Source organism: Schistocerca americana, chromosome 6 (assembly GCF_021461395.2).
Source record: "Schistocerca americana isolate TAMUIC-IGC-003095 chromosome 6, iqSchAmer2.1, whole genome shotgun sequence".
NCBI lineage: Eukaryota > Metazoa > Arthropoda > Insecta > Orthoptera > Acrididae > Schistocerca > Schistocerca americana.
In genome coordinates, this window is record NC_060124.1 from 126,305,560 (window position 1) to 126,314,520 (window position 8,961).

The following is an 8,961-nucleotide window of genomic DNA, read 5'->3' on the forward strand; positions in this document are numbered from 1 at the left end:
GAGAACAATCTCTTCAGCTGAATTACTGGCATTATATGGTCCCTCTGGTTGCTTACCGACGTACGGTTCTAAATTCAAAGTGAAGCTGTTTTTACATCAACCATAGCAAACACTTTTAACCCATACTTTGCAGGTTTTCTAGGAATATATTACCTGAATGAGCAGTTTCCTCTAAATGCCAAAAGCTGTTCATCAACTGTAAGATATTCACTAGTTGAAAAATAGTTTTGGCAATTGGTCGTGAATAGTTCAAGTACCTCTCTGATAGCAACCAACTTGTGAATCTCTCTGCGAACACCTCTATCACGGACATCATCAACCTCAGACACCTTATCAGGAACCTGAATCGGTTTTCACTCATGCATAAATGAAATGACTCATGTCCGTTTCACTTCGAGTTATCCCACAATTTCGATATACTCTTCCTAGAACATCTCAAAGATCCACACAGGTATAACAAATCAATGAAAGCTCTGAGCTCTATCGCATTTGTTTCTTTAGCATCCCTTTCCCTAGAGAAGTTACCACGAACATAATTGATGTATATATTAGTGCATATTGTGATAATGCTTATTATGTTTTCACCCAGGAACAAATTCAGAATTTCTATTTCTGTCTTTTTTATACGAGTCTGATTTTTTGATCCAGGTAAATATTAAAAGATCTGCTTTTAACATTGGTAGGATATTTATTTTTCCTCGATTTAGTTATTCCATCTTTCCCTAATGAAATGAATCCTCTTGAGTTACGTCTTCTTGTGACTCATATTCATGATTTTCTGACACTTCTTGTACTGTTACTGAATCATGACCGCTTTCATGAACAAAATCCTGTCTCTGAGTCAGCGCTATCACTGTGAGCATCTTCGTCACTCAGCTCATTGAACCATTCCACCTATACATTAGGATCTCAACTAAACTCTGTCGGTTTTTTTTTTGCCATTGATATTTCTTCCACGCTCTAAAAATAAAGAGAATGCAAGGTAATACGAAAGGTACCTGCAATCAGTTTCAATACGCCTCAATTTGTGGACATAAAAGATCGATAGTATCTAGGAAAGCAATACAGTAATGCCGACTTACTTTGTTTCAGATTGTGGCAGCAGAGCTTGCGCGGATGACCAGTGTCCTCCAGACTATAATAATGTTTCATAAACAGTTTCGTGACTGAAAGACAACAATGATTAGAGCTAACATCCGTAAAGTTAACAGAAAGGTACTGGAAACGGTGCGAACTCAGTCCAGCCCTGTCAGACTAAATTGCTCCTTTGTTGAGGGTCTGTTCTCATTATTTTAATGTATCAGTTTTCTTCATAGACTATTTTGTTCTATCCTACTACAGTTTACAAAGTTTTTTATATCAATAATTCACATATTACGTTATAATGTGATAGCTACTGTATCTGGCCTGACTGAATTTTAGATTTCACTTTCTGTATGCTTCCACATCAACGTACACACAGAGAGGGATTAATTTCTTGGTGACTTCTGGTTGAATATTTTCGTGTGATTTTTAACTTATGTTTTATTTCTAAAATTACATGTTTTGGTCGATTGATGCACATGTAACAGGAGTTGTGAATCACAGCGAAATCGTGAAAAAATGACTCTTTCGATCTTAAGTTATTACTCTGATATAAATTCATGATTCATTCCTAGTTTTCTACTCTTTTTCAGGCTCATTGCATTCCTTTACAATTCAGTTACATTGATAGGGTTAATTTGCCTTTTTCCTTTATCATGCGTTTGGCAATTATTATTTTAGTTCCGTATTTTTAAGTATTTATATATTGAAACAGATTGTCTGTTTAAGGACGCTTCGTAAAGTACGTCCACTGTACGTTGTGCCATTGTTTATTTAAGATGACTCATTGTATTTTTCAGTGAAGGCTCTTCTAATTACAACAATATGAAAACTTTCACTTGATTTCGTAATATTACATTGAAGCGCCAAAGAAATTGATATAGGCATGTGTATTCCAATACAGAGATATGTAAACAGGCAGAAATAAGGCGCTACGGTAGGCAAGGCCTATATAAGAGAACGAGTGTGTGTCGCAGTTGTAAGGTCGGGTACTGCTGCTGCAATGGCAGGTTATCAACATTTAAGTGAGTTTGATCGTCGTCTTATACTCGGCGCACGAGCTATGGGACATAGTATCTCCGAGGTAGCGACGAAGTGGGGGTCTTCCTGTACGACGATTTAATGACTGTACTGTGAATATCAGGAATAATGTAAAACATCAAATCTCCCACATCACTGCGGCTGGAAAAAGATCCCGCAAGGACGGGACCAACAACGACTGAAGAGAATCGTTCGTTACAGAAGAGAACCCCTTATGTAATTTGCTGCAGAATTCAGTGCTGGGCCATCAACAAGTTTCAGCGTGTGCACCATTTAACGAAACATTATCAATATGGGCTTTCGGAGCGTGAGGCACACTCGTGTACCCTTGATGACTGCGTGACACAAAGCCTTACGCCTCGGCTGGGCCAGTCAAAACCGACAGTGGCCTGTTGGGCACAGGAAACATGTTGCCTGGTCGAACGAATCTCACTTCAAATTCTATCGAGCGGATGGACGTGTACATGTATGGAGACTATCTCATGAATCCACGGACCCTGCATATTATAAGGAGATTGTTCCAGTTGGTGCAGGCTCTATAATGATGTGGGGCGTGTGCAGTTGGAGTGTCATGGTATTCCTGATATGCCTAGATACGGTTCCGACAGATGACACGTACATAATCATCCTGTCTGGTCACCTGCATCCATTCGTGTCCATTAGGCATTCCACCGGAGTTGGGCAATTTCAGCAGGACAATGTGACACCTCACACGTCCAGAGTTGGTACGGAGTGCCTCCAGGAACACTCTTCTGAGTTTAAACACTTCCGCTGGCCACAAAACTCCCGAGACATGAAAATTATTGACCATATGAGGGGTGCCTTGCAACGGGCTGTTAGGAAGAGATATCTTCTCCCTCATACTCTCACGGATTTATGGACAGCTTGCAGGTTTCATGGCGTCAGTTTCCTGCAGCACTACTTCATATATTAGTAGAGTCTATACCACGTAGTGTTGTGGCACTTCAGAGTGCCTGAGTGGTAACATTTGTTGTCTATTGTAAACTTGAGTCTGTTGATGTGTACAGGAGCCAGAAAATGATACCAATGAGTCATCGAAACTGATAGTCAAATTAAATAATTAATAATGTTAAGACCGTCGGTATTTATATCCTTAAAGAAAACGGCTGCAACAAGATCACGAAACCTGACAGCGATAGGGAGTGTGGTGTACTGCCCCAAATATCCCTTTGCACCACATCCAAAGATGCTATTAACAGACGATGACACGAGGTCGGCTGGGTCTGATTGGCCTCACACCTTTCCGTGCAATTTCCATGCCGTTGTTCTTGATTGGTCACTGGGGATGCATCTCGCTAACTGCATGTACACTACTGGCCATTAAAATTGCTACACCAGGAGGATGACGTGCTACAGACGCGAAATTTAACCGACAGGAAGAAGAAGCTGTGATAAACCAATGATTAGCTTTTCAGAGCATTCACACAAGGCTGGCGCCGGTGGCGACACCTACAACGTGCTGACACGAGGAAAGTTTCCAATCGATTTCTCATACACAAACGGCAGTTGACCGGCGTTGCCTGGTGAAACGTTGTTGTGATGCCTCGTGTAAGGAGGAGAAATGCGTACCATCACGTTTCCGACTTTGATAAAGGTTGGATTGTACCCTATCTCGATTGCGGTTTATCGTATCGCGACAATGCTGCTCGCGTTCGTCGAGATCCAATGACTGTTAGCAGAACATTGAATCGGTGGATTCATGAGGGTAATACGGAACGCCGTGCTGGATCCCAACGGCCTCGTATCACTAGCAGTCGAGATGACAGGCGTCTTATCCGCGTGGCTGTAACGGATCGTGCTGCCACGTTGGTTAGGGTTGTTTGGGGGAGGAGACTAGACAGCGAGGTCATCAGTCTCAACGGATTAGGAAGGACGGGGAAGGAAGTTGGCCGTGCCCTTTCAAAGGAACCATCCCAGCATTTGCCTGGAGCGATTTAGAGAAATCACGGAAAACCTAAATCAGGATGGCCGGACGCGGGATTGAACCGTCGCCCTTCCGAATGCGAGTCCAGTGTGCTAGCCACTGCACCACCTCGCTCGGTTGCAGCCACGTCTCGATCGCTGAGTCACCAGATGGGGACGTTTCCAAGACAACAACCATCTGCACGAACAGTTCGACGACGTTTGCAGCAGCATGGACTATCAGCTCGGAGACCATGGCTGCGATTACCCTTGACGCTGCATCACAGACAGGAGCGCCTGCGATGGTGTACTCAACGACGAACCTGGGTGCACGAAAGGCAAAACGTCATTTTTTCTGATGAATCCAGGATCTGTTTGAAGCATCATAATGGTCGCATCCGTGTTGGCGACATCGCGGTGAACGCATATTCGAAGTGTGTATTTCTCTTCGCCATACTGGCGTAACACCCGTCGTGATGGTATGGGGTGCCATTGGTTACACGTCTCGGTCACCTCACGTTACATTTCAGATGTGTTACGACCCGTGGCTGTACCCTTCATTCGATCCCTGCGAAACACTACATTTCGGCAGGATAATGCACGACCGCATATTGCAGGTCTTGTAAGGGCCTTTCTGGCTACAGAAAATGTTCAACTGCTGCCCTGGTCAGCCCATTCTCCAGATCTCTCACCAATTGAAAACATCTGGTCAATGGGGGCGACCAACTGGCTCGTCACAATACGCCAGTCACTACTCTTGATGAACTGTGGTATCGTGTTGAAGCTGCATGGGCAGCTGTACCTGAACACGACATCCAAGCTCTCTTTGACTCAATGTCCAGGCGTATCAAGGCCGTTATTGCGGCCAGAGGTGGTTGTTCTGAGTACTGATTTCTCAGGATCTATGCACCGATATTGCGTGAAAATGTGTATACCTAAGAACTACTTCTGTGGAATTTACTTTTGATTGCTTATGTATTGTCAGTTGTACTACTGTTGTAATTGTGTTCTTGTGCTAATGTATATGTTGTGAAACATATGATATTATAAGGTATGCCCACGCATGCATAGCCCCTAACCCAAACCTCCCCCATCTGCGATACAGTCGATACAGAAATCAGTCCCACTGTGGCACTGTCAGCGCTTATTGGCTGACGCACAGTGCAGCGGAGTGAGAGCGTTTCGAATCCAGAGAAGGCCGTGGACGCTATTGTTCCTGTCACTTTTTAATGGCAGCGAGGAATCGCGACCAGTCGCACTGAAGCCCTCGAGAGCGTCGAGTAACGACCGTGCGAGACGGGCGAGGGCCGCGTATTGAAATGGAGAGAGGGCGCTGCCTGGACAGGGGCCCTTGGCCGTGACAGGCGCAGCGCCGTGTCCCTCTCCAGAACAAAAGCACCGCGCCGGAATTACAGAGCGCTGCCCTCTGATTAACGCTGCACGGACGCAAGCCCGTGTTGTGCACTGGGTGCGGCATTCGCCATTTGTTTACTGCGAGTGACGACCTCATTTTCGGTCGCACAAAGTGTCCAATCGAACAGTGGCACTGGAATCTCGACTATTACTTGACGACTCCTGCTAATGTCGACATGTGTTACCTATACACTATATGATCGATCATATCTGGAAACCCCTATCTAATGCGGAAGGGACCAGTAGATGTTACGAGAGGCAAGCCCACCATTATAACAAGAGGCAAGGGAATGTTGTGGATATTGGAGGAGAAACAGTATAGAGTGTCAGCCTGTGACTCCGACCATGCACTAGTCATCAAACGATTTGGAATATTTCAATCTTTTTAACGTTGTCCAGGTCGACTGTTGGTGATGTGATCGTGAAGTTGAAATGTCGAGTGTCAATCACAGCTAAACCAGACAGATCTCAGGTACTGATGGACAGGGACCGTCGAGCATTGCATAGGGTGGATGTAAAAGACCGCATGGCGTGGACTGAAGGAATCACTCGTGATTTGACAAGTGCTACCGACAAGTGCTAGCATAATGACTGTGCTGTTGCGACCTGGGAAGCTGGGGTCCTGTTGTGTACAGGAGCTCTAGGTAGCATAGACTGTGGATGAGTAGCCCAGTTAAGGCCGGAGGCATCGGTCAAGCTGTGAAATCTGCGCTAACATTTACGTATCGCGTTGTTTGTGCAGAGTTATGAGTGCCTTCAGAGTGGTAGTCGACGGTCGGGTTTAAGTATCCGTGTCACGAAGAAGTGCTAATACGTCGTCAGTGAGACACCACATTCCTCTACAAGTCGGTGACACGGCTCCGTGCTGTGCTGTTGGCTAAATAGGGTCGAGGACGCGCTGCCCGCCAACATTCTGTAATACTCCATGGAGTCGCCAATCAATTCCGCAATACACTGCAGCTCACACCCCACCGGAATCAAAGATAGCCTGCCACTCACTCAGGAGGAGGCTGCTGACTCTGATCCAGGATGTTCGTTGTCATGTAGACTATGTCCTGGCCATCCATCGAGGCCCAGGTCATCCACGAGGAATCGATGAAGAGTACAGCGGATGCACATGAGAAGGCTACGAGGCTCTGTGAATGGGCAACGCCTGCTCAGTGGGCAGATGCAGATCATCTGCGATGACCTGTTGGGAACGAAGGCTGGCCACACACCTATCTTCTCATCTATGATGCCCCAGTGGAGTACAACGGCAGACCAAGGCTATTGTATCCATCAGGATGCCTACATCTCGGTGTTGAAGTCAACAAGCAGGTAGGAGGCATACCATCACCGCGCAGCTTGTCGTGGTTTCTCTGAAACTCAACAGACTGTCGTCCTCTCCGGTTCACGCGACGTAGATAGAATGACAACAAGCCTGAGTCTATCTCAAAATTGTTCAAATGGCTCTGAGAACTATGGGACTTAACATTTGAGGTCATCAGTCCCCTAGTACTTAGAACGACTTAAACCTCACTAACTTAAGGACATCACACACATCCATACCCGAGGCAGGATTCGACCCTGCGACCGTAGCGGTCGCGTGGTTCCGAACTGAAGCGCCTAGAACCGCTCAGTCACAACGACCGGCTGACTGTGTCTCTGAGCTCTGAAATTCACGTTATTTAAAGGACAGAACATGTGTCTATAAAGCGGTGTCTGGGTGTATAAGCACATTAGCGCTCCTTGTCTCGTTTTGTTAATTTAATAATAATTCTGGGTCGCAGAGCATAGGTCTTTCCGCTTAGTTTGAATTTGCTGTGCCGCTTTGGCATTGAAGTTACGCACTGTTACTTCGCACTGTCTTATTATGTGGCATTGCAGAAATGGTTCAAATGGCTCTGAGCACTGTGAGACTTAAATTCTGAGGTCATCAGTCCCCTAGAACTTAGAACTACTTAAACCTAACTAACCTAATGACATCACAAACATCCATGCCCGAGGCAGGATTCGAACCTCCGACCGTAGCGGTCGCGCGGCTCCAGACTGTAGCGCCTAGAACCGCTCGGCCACTCCGGCCGGCAGCATTGCAACGGTTGTGATTCTGCCTTACTCGTTACTTACTTCATGCCCTGATGTCTGTTACATCAGCGTTATGCCTAGTTGACAATTCGGTTGTCAAGCCTTCTCTGTTCTGAGCTTGCTTCGTAGAACTTTAATAACTTTAGACACGTACCATGAAATTATTCTCTTGCGCAACAGCTCAAAGGTAGTTAAAAACAAGGGGGTACTATGGTCGAACAGATAGTTATACACAACACATTTTTGTACACAGTTCCAAGCGATGCCATATATAGTGCAAAGAGCAATGCCACTGGAAAATGGATGATTGAAAATGAGTGATCTGGACTGAAAACGAAGCATTCTATAGCCTGTGGCAATCCGTAGGATGGGTCAGAGTTTGGTGAATGATTGGAAAAGTTACCTAAGTTCATGAATGATGTGAACAGCGAAATTTGGAGGGGGTTGTGTTACGGTATGGAAGCGTTTCTCGTGGTTGGGCTACGGGTGAGGTCCCCTAATTATACTTAAGAAAACAAGAAGTGCAGAAGGATATGAGCAGATATTAAGGCAATGTGATCTGCGCACATTAGTCAAACAGTTCGAAGAATATGGTTGTTTGTCTCAGCATGAAGAGGCACCCTTTCATCAAGCAGCAGCTACGAAGCAGGGTTTTGTGGACAATAACATTCCTAAAATGTGTCGGCCTGCGCTAAGACCCGACCCTCATCCAGCGGAACAGTTGGACGAGTTAGAATTCCGACTTCTCGGCAAACCCCAGTGGTAAGTAACTACCTTCTCTGCTTTCGAGTCTTCAAAAGAACGGGATGTCATTTCTTCACAGACATTCAGACTCATCAATAAAAGTGTAGGTAAGTTAAGCCACCATAAGGGCGACGTGCGGACACACCCCACATTAATGTCAAATAATAAGCAAATAGCAAGTAGTGTGCGTCTCTTGTTTCAAGTGAATGCAAAGACCCTCAAATCCTTTCCTTTTCGCATATGCCATAGCATGTGCATCGTCTGTCGTTGAATTATAGACATATGTAGACATATTTCTGTCAGGCATGGCAACAGCCACTTAAAAATATTATTAATGATGAGAACTACATCTGAAGATAAATATACACTGCTGTCGCATATTACCCTGTAAGACTCATTTCTTGTATGGTATATTTACTGTAGGTTAATCTAACAGATAATTCAATAAAATCATATAATATACGCAAGGTTGACGAAGGTAAGGTCAGTGATTTAGAGCAAGAACTACCGGCATAATTTACGTAACAAATAATTTATGGTCAAATTGCTCTGACTACTATGGGATTTAAGATCTGAGGTCATCAGTCCCCTAGACTTAGAACTACTGAAACGACCGCTACGGTCGCTGGTTCGAATCCTGCCTCGGGCATGGATGTGTGTGATGTTCTTAGGTTAGTTAGGTTTAAGTAGTTC